Source organism: Bos indicus, chromosome 13, assembly GCF_029378745.1.
Source record: "Bos indicus isolate NIAB-ARS_2022 breed Sahiwal x Tharparkar chromosome 13, NIAB-ARS_B.indTharparkar_mat_pri_1.0, whole genome shotgun sequence".
In the NCBI taxonomy this organism is placed as follows: Eukaryota; Metazoa; Chordata; class Mammalia; order Artiodactyla; family Bovidae; genus Bos; species Bos indicus.
This window is the reverse complement of record NC_091772.1, coordinates 64,132,068-64,150,079: the sequence shown is the minus strand read 5'-3', so window position 1 is coordinate 64,150,079 and position 18,012 is coordinate 64,132,068. Positions and strand designations below refer to the sequence as shown.

The 18,012-nt window shown below is 39.6% G+C and overlaps 1 protein-coding gene across 14 annotated transcripts in view; it reads left to right on the top strand.

The window, feature by feature from the left end:
* NCOA6 (nuclear receptor coactivator 6) overlaps nucleotides 1–18,012 on the top strand; it is a 96,366-nt gene that overhangs the window by 18,527 nt on the left and 59,827 nt on the right. For 12 of the 14 annotated variants that reach the window (XM_070801537.1, XM_070801539.1, XM_070801541.1 and 9 more), the window contains one exon: nucleotides 16,910–17,015. The exons of 1 other annotated variant lie outside the window; for it this stretch is intronic. The gene's annotated coding sequence lies outside the window, so the exon portion shown is untranslated. Of the gene's footprint in view, nucleotides 1–5,194; nucleotides 5,426–16,909; nucleotides 17,016–18,012 lie in introns of those variants that run through there. One more of the 14 variants, XM_070801540.1, reaches the window with a different exon arrangement.

Here is an 18,012-nt window from a genome sequence, read left to right as displayed (position 1 = left end):
AGTAGAACTTTGCAAAGTACTGATGTCTTTGTTCCGCCTCCCAACCACCACCTCTAACCCCAGGTTGTGATTTAATGGCCTGGGGATATGGCCTAGGAATTTTGAAAAGATCCCAACAGGGTTCTGAAGTGCCGACAAGTTTAGGAACCACTGTTCTAGCTAGTTAAAGCAGATCTGGCCACTATGCAACTTGTGACTTTTTTGTGTAAATATTTGGATAAATATATGAATAAAGGATAAATATTTTTATTTTAGAATCCTGTTCTTTAAACCTAAATTCTTACCAGAATGTAAGCTTCATAAAAGCAGGTACCATGTATATATTTTCTTCCCCATTATATCATTAACATTTCAAACAATAACTGGCATGTATGCCTAAATATTTGTTAAATGGGTGAATGAACCTATCCTTCTTTAGTGAACTGAGTATGCTTTTACCTAGTACACAAGTGGTCTGAGATACAGAGTAGAGTGGGGTGGTGGTGGTGGTAGTGAAGAGTCCAGCCTCTATGACTGACTGACTGGGCTCTAGTCACAGCTCTGTCACTTGGTAGTAGGACCTTAAGCAAGTTGTATGGTATATCTTGGGCTTCTCTGGTGGCTCAGTCAGTGGTAAAGAATCTGCCTGTTAATGTAGGAGATGCCATTTTGATCCCTGGGTCAGGAAGATCCCCCAGAGAAGGAAGTGGTAACCCACTTCAGTATTCTTGCCTGGGAAATTTCACGGACAGAGGAGCCTGGTGGGCTGCAGTCCATGGGGTTGCAAAAGAGTCGGACACAACTGAGCAACTAAACAACAACAAAACTGGTATATCTCACTTGTTAAGAAACTGCCAGACAGTTTATTTATTTATTTTAAAATATTTATTTCTTTTGCTGTGCTGGGTCTTAGTTGTAGCACATGGGATCTTTAGTTGCAGCTTAGGAACTCTTAGCTGTGGCATGTAGGATCTAGTTCTCTGACCAGGGATCAAGAGTTCCCAGCAGGGATCTGCACTGGGAGCACAGTCTTAGCCACTGTATTACCAGGGAAGTCCCTGCCAAACAGTTTAAAAAGACGTGAATGTTCAGCAGAATTTCTAAGGAGGGTGCATTAGTTATCTATTGTTGCATAACAAATTACCACAAATTTAGCCGCTTGAAACATGTATTTATTAGGGCACAGTTTCCAGAAGTCAGGAGTTTGGACACAGTTTAGGTGGGCCTTCTGTATCAGGGTCTCGCAGGCAGCAGTCAGGGTGTCAGCCAGGAATGGAGTCATCTCAGTGATTGACTGAAGAAGGATTTCCTCTAAGCTTTCTTGGTTGTTGGCAGAATTTACTTTGTCAAGGGATATTGGATTTTTAAGGCCTTGGTTTCTCACTGGCTATTGGCTGGACAAAGCTAATAGAGGTGATGGAATTCCAGTTGAGCTGTTCCAGATCCTGAAAGATGATGCTGTGAAAGTGCTGCACTCAATATGCCAGCAAATTTGGAAAACTCAGCAGTGGCCACAGGACTGGAAAAGGTCAGTTTTCATTCCAATCCCAAAGAAAGGCTATGCCAAAGAATGCTCAAACTACCACACAATTGCCCTCATCTCACACGCTAGTAAAGTAATGCTCAAAATTCTCCAAGCCAGGCTTCAGCAATATGTGAACCGTGAACTTCCTGATGTTCAAGCTGGTTTTAGAAAAGGCAGAGGAACCAGAGATCAAATTGCCAACATCTGCTGGATCATGGAAAAAGCAAGAGAGTTCCAGAAAAACATCTATTTCTGCTTTATTGACTATGCCAAAGCCTTTGACTGTGTGGATCACAATCAACTGTGGAAAATTCTGAAAGAGATGGGAATACCAGACCACCTGATCTGCCTCCTGAGAAATTTGTATGCAGGTCAGGAAGCAACAGTTAGAACTGGACATGGAACAACAGACTGGTTCCAAATAGGAAAAGGAGTACGTCAAGGCTGTATATTGTTACCCTGTTTATTTAACTTATATGCAGAGTACATCATGAGAAACGCTGGACTGGAAGAAACACAAGCTGGAATCAAGATTGCCGGGAGAAATATCAATAACCTCAGATATTCAGATGATACCACCCTTATGGCAGAAAGTGAAGAGGAACTCAAAAGCCTCTTGATGAAGGTGAAAGTGGAGAGTGAAAAAGTTGGCTTAAAGCTCAACATTCAGAAAATGAAGATCATGGCATCTGGTCCCATCACTTCATGGGAGATAGATGGGGAAACAGTGGAAACAGTGTCAGACTTTATTTTTCTGGGCTCCAAAATCACTGCAGATGGTGACTGCAGCCATGAAATTAAAAGACGCTTACTCCTTGGAAGGAAAGTTATGACCAACCTAGATAGCATATTCAAAAGCAGAGACATTACTTTGCCAACAAAGGTTCGTCTAGTCACGGCTATGGTTTTTCCTGTGGTCATGTATGGATGTGACAGTTGGACTGTGAAGAAGGCTGAGCGCCGAAGAATTGATGCTTTTGAAGTGTGGTGTTGGAGAAGACTCTTGAGAGTCCCTTGGACTGCAAGGAGATCCAACCAGTCCATTCTGAAAGAGATCAGCCCTGGGATTTCTTTGGAAGGAATGATGCTAAAGCTGAAACTCCAGTACTTTGGCCACCTCATGCGAAGAGTTGACTCATTGGAAAAGACTCTGATGCTGGGAGGGATTGGGGGCAAGAGGAGAAGGGGATGACAGAGGATGAGATGGCTGGATGGCATCACTGACTCGATAGATGTGAGTCTGAGTGAACTCTGGGAGTTGGTGATGGACAGGGAGGCCTGGCGTGCTGCGATTCATGGGGTCGCAAAGAGTCAGACATGACTGAGCAACTGATCTGATCTGATATGATTGGCTGGAGACAGTTGTCAGTTCCTTACCTTGTAGCCCCTCCAATGTGGCAAGCTGAGAAGAAAGTAGAGTCTCCTAGGGAGATGGAAGTCTCATTCTTTTGTAACCTGATCAGAGAAATGCCATCCCATCACCTTTACTATATATATTTGGCTATAAGTAAGTCACTAGGCTAGCCCACATTCAGGAGGAGGAAGAGTGGCAGGGGTGATTATACCAGGGCATAAGTACCAGGAGGCTGGGACAGTTGGTGGCCATCTTAAAAGTCTGTCTACCACAGAAGACATGGCTTAGTGCCAGGCTGGGACTCAAAGGGATATTAAAGGGAGTAGTGGTAGTGAGGAGTAGTTTGTAAAATTTTCTTCACTTTCCTTGTATCAAACTATATCTCTTTCTTCCTTCTGTCTTTAATATTAGTTTCTCTCCCCTTCAAGAATGGAGACATAATACAAAGATCATTCTCACAGTGAGATTTTAATCTTGAGTGGGTGGTGTGTGTGTATGTTTTAAGATTCAATTAAGGCTTCTCCCTGTATCATTTAGTGTTTATATACATTTTTTTTTTTTAACATTTTGTCATGGAACTTGAGACAGATACAAAAGTAGAATGATATCCTGAACCCCCATGTACCTTTCACCCAGCTTTGGCAATTTATTTTTACTAATCTTACATGTATTATTTATATATAGTAAGATGCACAGTTTGAGTTTTGATAGATGTATATATCCCCACAATAAAGATGTAGAACATTTTCACTCCAAAGGTACCTCATCGTTGTGTAATCAGTCCCCACCCCAATCCCAGACAAGTACCCATCTGATGCCTATTGCTGTAGGTTGGTTTTGCCTACTAGAATGTCATAGAAATATTCTTTTGATCACCACGAAGTTTTTGATATTCATTCATGTTGTTGCATGTATCAGTGGTTCAGAATTCTTCAGCCTTGGCACTGTGGACATTTTTAACAGGATAATTCTTTGTCTTGGAGATTGTCCCATGTATGTGGGTTATTCGGTAGCATCCCTTACTGCTATCGACTAGAAGCCATTAGCACTCCCCTCTCCAGTGGTAACAATCAGAAATGTGTCTAGACTTTGCCAAATGTCCAATAGAGGACAAAATCCCCTTCCTGCTCTACTTGAAAATCCTTTCAGTAGTCGATCCTTTTTGTCAGTAGTCTACTGTAGGAATATACTTCAGTTTATCCACTTACTAACTGATAGACCTTTGATTTGTTTCCAGTTTATTTTCATTTGAGGCAGTTGTAAATAAAGTTCTATTCATTTTCATAGGCATGTCTCTGTGTAGACATGTTTTCATTTATTTTGGGTAAATACCTAGGAGAGTGATTGCTGGGTCTTATCGTAAGACACTTTATATAACTTTAAACTGCCAAATAATTTATTTCTTTTTTACATTCCCACCAACATGAGAGTTCCAGTTGCTCTACATCTTTGTCAACATTTGATATTATTATTCTTTTTAATTTTAGCCATTATAGTAGATGTAGCTTTAATTTGCCTTCTCCTGATGACCAATGATGCGGAACATGTTTTCATGTTCTTATGGTAATGTATCTGTTCAAATCTTTTGCAGATTTTTTATTGGGTTGTTTGTCTTATTATTGAGTTTCCTTTGTCTTTTCCCCAGCGTGTGTACGAACATTAAGAAAATAAAAATAATGAATCAGTTTTATATACTTCTTATCTTTAAAATGTGAACATTTCCCATGATGTTAAGTATTTTTGAAAACATGACTTTTAATGGAGAAGCAATATTTGAATACATTTAAATTGATTCACCACTTTTGTTGTTTAGCCTTGAGCTAGGTTCCAGTTTTTCACTATCAGTATTTTGATAAACATCTTTGAATATGAATCTTTAACCACATCTTTAATTATTTATTGTTAGATTCCTAGATTTGAGGATTATAATTATGTTAAGGAAAATTGAACATTTATGAGCAAAATATGAATGTTAATCTGTCGTATATTAACTGTTGCTGCAGTTGAGTATTTCATTAAAAATGTTTATGTTGGAAGAAGGGCATATTTCATTTTGGTTTTTTTGGATTACTTATGAAATGAACAAACTTTTCATATATTTATTGATTTTTATTTCTAATTTTATAAATTTTCTATTTGGAGGGCCAATTTTAGAGGGGGATGTTAATATTTCCTTATTTTTTAATGTTAAATTTATTAACCTTTTGTCATTTACAAATATAATTCCCAGTTTATATTTTGCCTTTTTACTCTTGTGTACTTTGTCCTGCAAAATTTTAAAAATAATAATGAAATTATATGATGATTTGTATAATACATAATATTATGTATTATATAATATTATATATTTTGCTTTAGCTCTTCAGTCCATGACCTGATAAATACACTGTGTATGAATATATAACCAATATGTGATTGTAGTTTTATTTTTTATATTTAACTTTTGCTTTTTTTTGGCCCTATTGTGAGGCATGCAGGATCTTAGTTCTCCAACCAGGGATTGAACCCATGCCTCCTTCAGTGGAAGCTCAGAGTCTTAACCACTGGACCACCAGGGAAGTCCTGAAGTAAGAATTTAATAAAACTTTTTCCAGATACTCAATTTGTCCCAAATTACAAAACAAAATCATCTCCTGTAAAGACGTATGATACAACATCCAATAATGAACAATCAGAAGAGAACCAAATAAAAAAAGTCACTTATAGCAACCCACAAAATGTAAGACAATATTTGTAAATCATATCTAAAAAGGAATTTATATCTAAAATTTATCAAGAACTCTTGTAATTCAGTAATAAAGACAAGCATTCTAATTTTAAAATTGGCAAAGAATTTTAATAGATATTTCCCCAAAGAAATTATTCTAGTAGTCAATAAACACAAAAATTTGCTGAACACCATTAGCTATCAAGGAAATGCAAGTCAAAACCACAGTGAGATACAGTTGCACACCCACTAGGATGGTTATAATGAGAAAGATAACAAATATTGGTGAAGATGTGGAGAAATTGGAACTCCTGTATACTGCTGATGGGAATGCAAAAGGATGTAACTCCTTCAGAAAAAAGTCTGACTCGAAAGGCTAAATACAGATAACGTATGACCCAACAATTTTCCTCCTCAGTGTACATATACTCAAGAGAAATAAAAACGTATATCCACACCAAAATTTTGTACACCCCAGTATTCATAGCAACATTAGTCATAATAGAGAATGGTGGACACAATCCAAATGTCTATCAACTGATGAGTGAATGAATGAATGAATATGGTGTTTACATACAAAGGGATATGTGTGTGCGTGCCGAGTCGCTTCAGTCGTATCTGACTCTGCAACCCTGTGGAATGCAGCCTGCCAGGCTCTTTTATCCATGGGATTCTCCAGGCAGGAATACCAGAGTGGATTGCCATGCCCTCCTTCAGGGGATATTCCCAGCCCAGGGATCAAACCTGCATCTCATGTCTACCTGCACTGGCAGGTGGGTTCTTTACCACTTGCGCCTCCTGGGAAGCCTGTGAAAGTGAAAGTCGCTCAGTTGTATCCGACTCTTTGAGACTCCAGGGACTGTAGCCTGCCAGGCTCCTGTGTCCATGGAATTCTTCAGGCCAGAATACTGGAGTGGGTTAGCTGTGCCCTTTTCCAGGTGATCTTCGCAACCCGGGATCAAACCCAGGTCTCCCACATGGCAGGCGGGTTCTTTACCAGCTGAGCTACCAGGGAAGCCCTGGAAGCCCATACAAAGGGAAATTATTTGGTAATTTAAAATAATGAAGTACTGTTACTTGGTACAGCATCTTGGAGAAATAAAACTAAGTGAAAGAAGCCAGTCACAAAAGACCACTTATTGTATGGTTCTTATTGTATGAGGTATCTTGGTTAGACTAGTGTTCCTTGACCTAGCCTAAAACTCTTTATCCTTTAATGGGGAGGGGCAGGTAACCCATTAAATTAATGACAGAGCATATTAACAAAATTCTTCATATTACTCAAATAAAGATCATGGTGACTGATAGTAATTTTTATTTTGTACCTTATCTTCATTTTGAATAATAATTTTTCAAAAATAGCATTGGTATTAATCATATTTATAGTAGCACAATAAAGGACAGAAAAGGTATGGACCTAACAGAAGCAGAAGATATTAAGAGGTGGCAAGAATACACAGAAGAACTATATAAAAAAGATCTTCACGACCCAGATAATCACAATGATGTGATCATTCACCTAGAGCCAGATATCCAGGAGTGGGAAGTCAAGTGGGCCTTAGGAAGTATCACTATGAACAAAGCTAGTGGAGGTGATGGAATTCCAGTTGAGCTGTCTCAAATCCTAAAAGATGATGCTGTGAAAGTGCTGCACTCAGCATGCCAGCAAATTTGGAAAACTCAGCAGTGGCCACAGGACTGGAAAAGGTCGGTTTTCATTCCAATCCCAAAGAAAGGCAATGCCAAAGAGTGTTCAAACTACCACACAGTTGCATTCATCTCACACGCTAGCAAAGTAAATTGCTCAAAATTCTCCAAGCCAGGCTTCAACAGTACACAAACTGTGAACTTCCAGATGTCCAAGCTGGATTTAGAAAAGGCAGAGGAACCAGAGATCAAATTGCCAACATCTGCTGGATCATTGAAAAAGCAAGAGAGTTCCAGAAAAACATCTATTTCTGTTTTATTGACTACGCCAAAGCCTTTGACTATGTGGATCACAACAAACTCTGGAAAATTCTTCAAGAGATGAGAATACCAGACCACCTGACCTGCTTCCTGAGAAATCTATATGCAGGTCAAGAAGCAAGAGTTAGAACTGGACATGGAACAACAAACTGGTTCCAGATCAGGAAAGGAGTATGTCAAGGCTGTATGTGTCACCTTGCTTATTTAATTTATATGCAGAATACATCATGAGAAATGCCAGACTGGATGAAGCACAAGCTGGAATCAAGATTGCAGGAAGAAATATCAATAACCTCAGATATGCAGATAACACCACCCTTATGGCAGAAAGCAAAGAAGAACTAAAGAGCCTCTTGATGACAGTGAAAGAGTAGAGTGAAAAAGTTGGCTTAAAGCTCAACATTCAGAAAACTAAGATCATGGCATCTGGTCCCATCACTTCATGGCAAATAGATGGGGCAACAGTGGAAACAGTGGCTGACTTTGTTTTGGGGGGCTCCAAAATCACTGCAGATGGTGACTGCAGCCATGAAATTAAATGATGCTTACTCCTTGGAAGAAAAGTTATGACCAACCTAGACACTGTATTCAAAAGCAGAGACATTACTTTGCCAACAAAGGTCTGTCTAGTCAAAGCTATGGTTTTTCCAGTAGTCATGTATGGACGTGAGAGTTGGACTGTAAAGAAAGCTGAGCACCAGAGAATTGATGCCTTTGAACTGTGCTGGTGGAGGAGAAGACTCTTGAGAGTCCCTTGGACTGCAAGGAGATCCAACCAGTCCATCCTAAAGGAGATCGGTCCTGGGTATTCATTGGAAGGACTGATGCTGAGGCTGAAACTTCAATACTTTGGCCACCTGGTGCAAAGAGCTGACTCATTGGAAAAGACCCTGATGCTGGGAAAGATTGAAGGCAGGAGAAGAAGGGGATGACAGAGGATGAGGTGGTTGGATGGCATCACCGACTCAATGGACATGAGTTTGAGTAAACTCCAGGAGTTGGTGATGGACAGGGAGGCCTGGGGTGCTACAGTCCATGGGATCGCAAAGAGTCGGATACGACTGAGTGACTGAACTGAACTGATATTTATAATAACTGTTTAGACTTAGTCTTATGTTTATGTTTGAGGAGGGCATGGCAACCCACTCCAGCATTCTTACCTGGAGAATCCCAATGGACAGAGGAGCCTGGTGGGCTGTGGTCCATGGGGTCACAAAGAGTCGGACACAACTGAGCAACTAAGCACAGCACAGCACAGTCTTATGTTTAACTGATTGAATTTTTCCTTCCTATTCTTAAGGTCTTTGTTTTTGGTTAATTATATTCAGACAATGTACTTTTTAGTACTTTTTTATAAAAAGTACATGAATGGTATACATCTGAAAGTATCATTTCACACTGAATGACAACTTAGTGGGGAAGGGAGCAGAATTATTAGGTCTTCTTGTTTTTTCCATTCTTAATTCTTTAATATATTGCCATTATCTTCCAGTCTTGCAAAGCGAAAATCTGGCCAGAGCAAGTTTTGGTCTTCTGTATATGACTTCTTTTTTCCTTATTGGTTGATTGTGGGGCATTTTCTTTATCCTTAAAACTGAAAGTTTCAGTAGAACAAATCCAGTCACTCTCTTTTTAGTAATTTTGCTGGTCTTTTGTGAGCTCTTTTGAGCTGGAGATGCAGAACATTCTTTGACCCAGTAAAGTTTACATTTCTTTTTTAAAAAATCTTTGATTATTATTTCTGTCCGTTTGTTTCCAGGATAGCAAATTAGTTGAAGTTTATTTCTCTTTTCATCAATCCTCTCTTATACTTTGCATTATTTGTCCTTCCCTACTCCATTCTGAAAGAAATTTTTGAATTTGTTGTCCCTGTGTTTCTAACAAAGTATTTTGCTCTTTACTTTTCTAGTAAAGATTTGAATTCTGCTTTGGTGTATTTGTAATTTTTACCTTTCTTTTCCCCTTGTCGTATTTATTTCTGCATCTCAACTAGCTCCTTTCATTTCTGCCTGTGAACTTTGAGCTCTTATTTCAATGTGCTTTATCAAGTTTGTTAAGAGCAATGTAATTGATTTCTAAAATTTAACTGATTGCTGCCTTATATTTTCATTTCTGGATTACAGAGGCAGAGTTTCTTTTCTTTTATGTTGCAGAAAGTTTTTCTATCTCTCTCCTCAATTTTTCTTCCTTGAGTAAGAAGAGGGGTATACAGGTCTAGTGTGTGCCAGATAGGGTAGACTTGTTGCTTCTTTGGCTATTTGGTAGCCGTAGGAATTCTCTTTTAAGGTGTTAAAGGACTGATTGATTCACATTGTTTCTGAATACTTTTGAGTGTCCAGCAGTCATTTATGTGTTTCCTGCTGGATTGAGTAGAGGAAATGCCTTCCTTTGGCCTGGTAATTTTACTTTGAAAAAGATGGTTTTTTGTTATTGTTTATAATTTGAAGTCTAGGCTACAAAAAAATGATTTCCAGTATGTAATGCTCCCAGGGCTTTTGCTATCTCAGCCCTTCCTGCATTTGCCTTCAAATCTCAGGGTGTATGTACTACTTTGTATGTTACAAAATCTGAAGTACAGGAGGAAGGTTGTGGGTATATAGTACTGATAGCACTGACCGTTTTAAGTGAATCTCTTACAAAAGGGTAATGTAACAGCATTGCCATTGCTGCCTCTGGAGAAAGCTGTTTAGGAACAGGTAGTTGGAGGAAGTTAGAAATCTGTTGCTATCCTCCTGGCTCCCATTTGTGCCTGCTCTTTGGCAGAAAAGTCGTTTTTGACTCCAGCAGTTGTTTGAGCAAGCAGCCCTAGTTGCCAGTGCTGTTAATAACTTTGAGTCTCAGTGTGTCCTTAAGTATATCAGTGAAAAATTAGGATGGAGGTGATGATAGAGATGAACCAGGCCTTGTTTGGTAGCCTCCATTTTAGCTCCCAGCTTACTGTTAACTTTTTGAAAGAAGGAAGATGAGAGAAGAGTGGAGAATAGCCACTAGTGGAAGAAGGAAGAGTTTTAAATATCTGTACCAAATGAGTTGCAATTTCTCAGAGAAATGTGATAACATTGAAATCAAATAGTCAAGGTTTAAAATACTTTTGGTTAGTCTTTGTTTTAAAGTTTATTTTGTTTGATACAAGTATTGCTACCCAGCTTCCTTTTTATTTTCATGTAATACCTTATTTCATACCCTCATGTTCAGTCTGTGTTTTGTTTTAGATCTGATGAGTCTCTTGAAGGCATTGTGTATCTGGGTCTTGTTTTTGTATCTATTTAGCTACTCTGTGTCTTTTGATTGGAGCATTTAGCCATTCAGGTTTAAAGTAATTGATGGTATATACTTACTGCCATTTGTTGATTTTATTCTGATTGTTTTGCAATTCTTTTGTGTTCCTTATTTTTTTTCTCTCTCTCTTCCCTTGTGATTTGATGACTATCTTTAGTATTATGTTTGGATTCCTTTCTATTTTGCATGTGTGTATTATAGATTTTTGCTTTGTGATTACCATGAGATTTGTATATAGCTCTGTGGGTGTGTAAATTAAGTTCAAACACATTCTAACAACTCTGCATTTTTATTCTCTCCCCAACCACGTTTAATGTTTTGACATTATATTTTACCTCTTCTTGTTTTGTGAATCCCTTAACTACTTACTGTGGATAGAAATGATATACTACTTTAACCTTTTAACCTTCCTACTAGTTTTATATGTGGTCGATCTGCCTTTACTGTATGCTTTACTTTATAAATAAGTTGTTGTGTTTTTTTTTACCATGCCACACAGCTTTCAGGATCTTAGTTTGCCAACCAGAGGTCAGATCTGTTCGCCCTCCAGTGGAAGCGCAGAATCCTAACCACTGGATTGCCAGGGAATTCCCCATAATTCTGATATTTCTAGTTGTGGTCTTTTTTTTTTTTAGAGAAGTCCTTCTAACATTTCTTCTAAAGCCAGTTTAGTGACACTGAACTTTCAGCTTTTGCTTATCTGCACAACTCTTCATCTCTCCTTCAAATCTGAATGATAGCCTTGCTGGGTAAGCTATTCTTGGTTGTAGGTTTCTTCCTTTCATCTCTTTGATTATATCATGCCACTTTTGGTCTGTAACGTTTCTGCCGAAAACAGTTCATGGTCCCGTGGGAATTCCTTTGTATGTAACTATTTGCATTTTCTCTTGCTGCTTTTTTTTTTCTTCTTTTGGCCACGCTGTGTGGCTTGTGGGATCTCAGGTCCACAACCAGGGATTGAACCCCAACAATGGCAGTGAAAGAGCTGAATCCTAACCACTAGACAACTGGGAACTCCCTACTCTTGCTGCTTTTAAGATTCTTTGTCTTTAACTTTTGCCATTTTAATTATAGTATATCTTGGTGTGGACCTCTTTGGGTTCATCTTGTTTGGGACTCTGTACTAAGTCCTAGATGTGGATGTCTGTGTCCTTTGCCAGGTTAGGGAAATTTTCAACTCTAATTTTTCGAATAAATTCTATACCCTATTGTGTCTTCTCCTATTTGGGCCTCTAAACTGCTAATGTTAGTATGCTTGCAGTTTTCCAAGAGATTTCTTAAGCTATCCTCATTTTCATAAGTTCTTTTTTCTGTTCAGCTTGTGTGATTTCCATTACTCTGACTTCCTGTTTACTGATCTGTTCCTCAGTATTGTCTAATCCACTGTTGATTACATCTAGTGTATTTTTAATTTCAGTTATTGTGTCCTTCAGCTCTGTTTGGTTCTTCTTTGTATTTTCTAACTCTTAATTTCTCACTTTGTTCATTCATTCTTCCAAGTTTGTTGACCATCTTATGATCATTACCTTGTACTCTTTGTCAGATGGATTGTTTATCTCCACTAACTTCTTCTTTGGTTTTGTTTTGTTACTCTGTTTGAAACATACTCCTCTATCTCCTTGTTTTACCTAAATCTATTTATTTCTATTGCTTTGACCAAAAGGTTCATTCAGGTTTTTCCACTGTTATGGAAAAATCTGAACAAACCTTTTGGCCAACCCAATATGTAGTAGGTAGGCCAGTTATTGTATATTTCCCAATTTTGGAGAAGTAGCCTTATACAGGAGACGTCCTATGGGGCCCAGCTGCATGCTACTCTTGGTCACTTAGAGCTGTATACCCTTGGGGTGCCCTCTGTGGACTGTGTGGGTCATTTTGTTGTTGGAGGGCCGTGTACTGTGGACATGCTGGTAGGCAAGGCTGGCTCCCAGCCTAGTTGGCTGCCAGGTCCTGCCTCATGGATGGCTGCCAACCCACTGGTGGTGGGCCTGGCACAACTGTCTACAGGATCCCAGGGGTCTCAGATCTGGTGTTGGCCCATAGGTGGGAAGGGCCAGATCCCTCAGAGGCTGAGGCTGGTCCTGGCCTGCTAGTGGGTGGGTAAAGCCCCCAGGACTAATAGGCTAGAGGGCTAGAGAGAGTACTCCAAAATGTCTCTTGCCAGCACCAGTATCTTCATGGTAGAACAAGGTCCCCCATTGGGCTGCTACCAATATCTGTGTCCCCAGGTAGTGTCCCAGTTGATACCTTCCTCTCCAGGAGGCTCTGCAAGATTAGCAAGTGTTTCTGACCCAGGCTCCTTTCAAGTTACTGCCTCTGTATTGGGAGACCATGTGAGATTTGACATGCACCCTTTAAGAGCAGAGTCTCTTTCTTACAGCCTTCTAGCTGTCCTGTACACAAGCCCTGCTGACCTTTAAAGCTAGGTGTTCTGGGGACTCATCGTCCCAGTGCAGAATCCCTACGCTGGGGATCTTTGTGTGTGTCTGTAACCCCTCATTTCTTGGGGAAAACACCTGCAACTGTGATTATCCTCTCCTTTGTGGGTCCTTACCTGGGGATGTGGGTTTTGACTATACCATGTCTAACTTTTTTAGCCAAATGTTTAATTTACTTTATTTTCTCCTGATACAGGTGTTCTTGGCTGTGTGAATTTTCTTCTCAACTTGTTGGGCTATATTCTTTAGGTTCCAATGTGTAGTATTCTCCTTATTTCTAAAGGTTTTGCTGTTTTGGTTTCTTTTTTAACCCAGAACCAAAGGTTTTGTTGTTGTTTTAAAGTGGAAAAGCCATGGTTTTATTTTAAATTTATAATTTTGGTGCATTGTCACCAGAGTAATTTGACTCTCCTATTGTTACTTTTGAATTTATTAAGATTTTCTTTATGGCCTTTCTTAAAGGTTAATTTTTATTGATTGGAAACTTAAAAATTGGCTTTTTCTTGATAAAAAATAGTTAAGCAATAGTTATTTCTCTAATAATTATTTATTAATACCTAGTTCATATATCCAGAGGAGGCAATGGCAGCCCACTTCGGTACTCTTGCCTGGAAAATCCCATGGACGGAGGAGCCTGGTGGGCTGCAGTCCATGGGGTTGCTAAGAGTCGGACACGACTGAACGACTTCACTTTCACTTTTCACTTTCATGCATTGGAGAAGGAAATGGCAACCCACTCCAGTGTTCTTGCCTGGAGAATCCCAGGAACAGGAGAGCCTGGTGGGCTGCCGTCTATGGGGTCGCACAGAGTCGGACACGACTGAAGTGACTTAGCAGCAGCAGCAGCAGTTCATATATCCATCTAAAATTTTTTAAGGTTTATCTGTGTTTGGCTACACTGGATCTTCATTGCTGCATGCGGGCTTTCTCTAGTTGTGGCGAGCAGGGGCCGCTCTCCAGTTGTGGTATGTGGGCTTCTCGTTGCAGTGGCTTCTCTTGTTGTGGAGCACAGGCTGTAGGCACACGGGCTTCAGTAGTTGCAGCATGTAAGCTGAGTAGTTGTGGTGCGTGAGCTTAGTTGCTCCTTAGCATGTGGGATTCTCCTGCATCAGGGATCAAACCCATGTCCCCTGCATTAGCAGGCGGGTTCATAACCAGTGGACCACCAGTGAAGCCCTATCTAAAATTTTGAGGTTGTAGGACTTCCCTGGTGGTACAGTGGATAAGAATCTGCCAGTGCAGGGGACACTGGTTCGATCTCTGTTTCAGGAAGATTCTACATGCTGCAGAGCAACTATGCCCACGAGCCACAGCTACTGAGCCTGTGTGCTGCAACTACGGAAACCCATGTGCCTAGAGCCTCTGTTGCACAACAAGAGAGGCCACTGCACTGAGAAGCCCACTCACTGCAACTAGAGAGTAGCCCTCTCCACCTGCACACAGTCATGAAGACCCAACACATCCAAAAATGTTTAAAAATAAATAAAAATAAAATAAAAATTTGAGATTATAAAATCTGTATTTGGCAATAATGTGAAACTTTAGCAGCCCAGTTAAAGACATTGTAGACATATTTTCTTAAGAGGGAAATTTTTCCTGATGCATACCAAAATTATGCAGTTTCCATACATAAGTTTCTATATATACAATAAAGAATGCTTTAAAACTTGAACTGAAAATTTAATGAAAAATAAAAGGTATAGCTAGTATAGATAAAATAGGAAAAAAGTATAGGTCTTGTATTTAGTATATGTACAAAGTAGTATATATGGGTTTCCCTGGTAGCTCAGCTGGTAAAAAATCCTCCTGCTATGCAGGAAACCCTGATTGGTTCCTGGGTCAGAAAGATCCCCTGGAGAAGGGATAGGCTACCCATTCCAGTATTCTTGGGCTTCCCTGGTGGCTCAGATGGTAAGAATCCACCTGCAATGTGGGAGACCTGGGTTTGGTCCCTGTTGGGAAAATCCCCTGGAGAAGGGAACAGCTACACAGTCCAGTATTCTTGCCTGGCGAATTCCATGGACAGAGGAGCCTGTCAGGTGACAGTCTATACAGTCTCAAAGAGTCAGACACAGCTGAGCGACTTTCACTTCACATATATGTATATGTATATATTCTTTTTCCTTACAGGTTATTAGGCAATATTGAGTGTAGTTCCCTGTGCTATACAGTAGGTTTTTGTTGGTCTTCTGTTTTATATATAGTAGTGTATATATGGTAATGTGAACCTCCTAGTTTATCACTCCCCCTTTCCCCTTTAGTAACCATAAGTTTTTTTTCTGTGTCTGTGAGTCTTTTTCTGTTTTGTAAATAAATTGATTTGTATCTTCTTTGTTTTTTTTCAAGATTCTGCATGTCCTGTGATATTTGTCTTTGTCTGACTTCAGATAATCTCTAGGTCCATCAGTATAATTGCAAATGGCATTATTTCATTCTTTTTTATAGTTAAGTAGTATCTTCCATTTGTGTGTGTGTGTATCTGTATACACACACACCCCACATCTTCTTTATCCTGTCAATTGATATTTAGGTTGTTTCCATGTCTTGGCTATTGTAAATAGTGCTACAGTGAGTATTGGGGTGCATGTATCTTTTTGAATTATAGGTTTGTTCAGTATATGCCCAGAAGTGGGAATGTAGATAACTAGTTTAAAGGAACCTCCATACTGTTCCCCATAGTGGCTGTACCAATTTATACTCCTGCCAACAGTGTAGAAGGATTTATTTTTCTCTACACCCTCTCCAGCATTTATTATTTATAGACTCTTGATGATAGCCATTCTGACCAGAGTGAGGTGATACCTCATTGAAGTTTTGATTTGCATTTCTCTGATAATTAACTAGTGATGTTGAACATTTTTTCATGTGCTTGTTGGCCATCTGTATGTCGTCTTTGGAGAAATGTCTAGCTCTTCTATTCATTTTTTGATTAGGTTGTTTGTTTTTTTTTGAACTGAGTTTGTGAGTCAATTTTATAATTTGGAAATTAATCCCCTGTCAGTCACTTCATTTGCAAATATTTGCTCTATTCTGTATGTTGTCTTTTGTTTATGGTTTCCTTTGCTGTGCAAAAGCTTTTAAGTTTAATTTGGTTCTTCCATTTATTTTTATTTCTATCGTTCTAGGAGAAGAATCCGAAAAGATATTGCTGCAGTTTATGTCAAAGAGTGTTCTAATCTGACCAATTTAAAAAATGAATGTATAGGGAAGTTTCTAAAGCTTAGAGTCCCAGTTTCATAATTCTGGCATACATCCCTGAGTTTTGGTTCTATATTCTTTAAATTGCTTGTTGATGGAGTTATTCTTTACATTTGTAACTCCATGGACTAATAGCCCACTGGGCTCCTCTGTCCTTGGAATCCTCCAGGCAAGAATACTGGAATGGGTAGCCATACCCATCTCACCCAGGGATCGAACCTGGGTCTCCTGCATTGCAGGCAGATACTTTACCATCTGAGCCACCAGGGAAGCCCAATGAGTGCTCTAAGATCTCTGGGTGGGGGGAACTATTCTTTGCATATTTCATGAAAACCCTGTTTTATTGTTATCTGAACATGTCTGAGTTGACTTGATAAATTGTCATGTTTGTGTTCTGATGGAAGGATGGGTCACCTCTGTAATTTCTGTATAATACTTTACCTTTTTTTTGTTGTTGTTAGGCTATTTATTTGACTGCTACCTTAAAATACAGGCCGTAAAAATGCCAGCTTGTTTGGACTTAGAAGATGACCTGGACAAATGATAAAAATTAAGAAAAACATTTTGGTGAGTGAAAACTTATATGAGAGTAAATATGGCTCAACTCAATTCCTACCAGTGGAATGACACTACCAAAGTTATATAGCGAAATTCTCTTAAAATGCCTTCTGTTTCTCTGAAATTAAGACCTTGATCTTGCTCTTTTTTTATTCTCTCTGTGAATCCACAGACCTCCCAAGAGGCACATGATAACACTTAAATGCATTTTAAATACCTGGTCTCTTCCAGCATTCCACCAAACCCAGCATAACTCACTGAGGCCTAGTGTTCTACCAGGCTTCCCAGGTGGCTCAGACGGTAAAGAATCTGCCTGCAGTTCAAGAGACCCAGGTTTGATCCTTGGGTAGGGAAGATCCTCTGGAGAAGGGAATGGCTACCCACTCCAGTATTCTTGCCTGGAAAAATCCCATGAACAGAGGCGCCTGGTAGACTACAGTCCATGGGGTTGCAAAGAATAGAACACGACTGAGCAACTTAACACTCTAGTGTTCTACCAGTTTTGTAAGTTATACTTGGATTTAACTCAATCCAGGTTAGACTTAGACTTATTAGACTTAATTAGAAACTGACTAGACTTAATTAGAAATTGAAAACTGATGGCTGGTGGGCCATACGCAGCAGTGTGTTTCATTTGGCCCATAGGGTATTTTCCAGAAATATAAATCTGTTCTTAAATTTGGAGATTTTACTCAACATATGGATTTTGTGCTTAGTCGCTCAGTTGTGTCCCACTCTGCGACGCCATGGACTGTAGCCTGTCACGCTCCTCTATTCACGGGGATTCTTTAGGCAAGAATGCTGCTGCTGCTAAGTCACTTCAGTCGTGTCCGACTCTGTGTGACCCCATAGATGGCAGCCCACCAGGCTCCCCTGTCCCTGGGATTCTCCAGGCAAGAACACTGGAGTGGGTTGCCATTTCCTTCTCCAATGCGTGAAAGTGAAAAGTGAAAATGAAGTCGCTCAGTCATGTCCGACTCTTGGCGACTTCATGGACCGCAGCCTA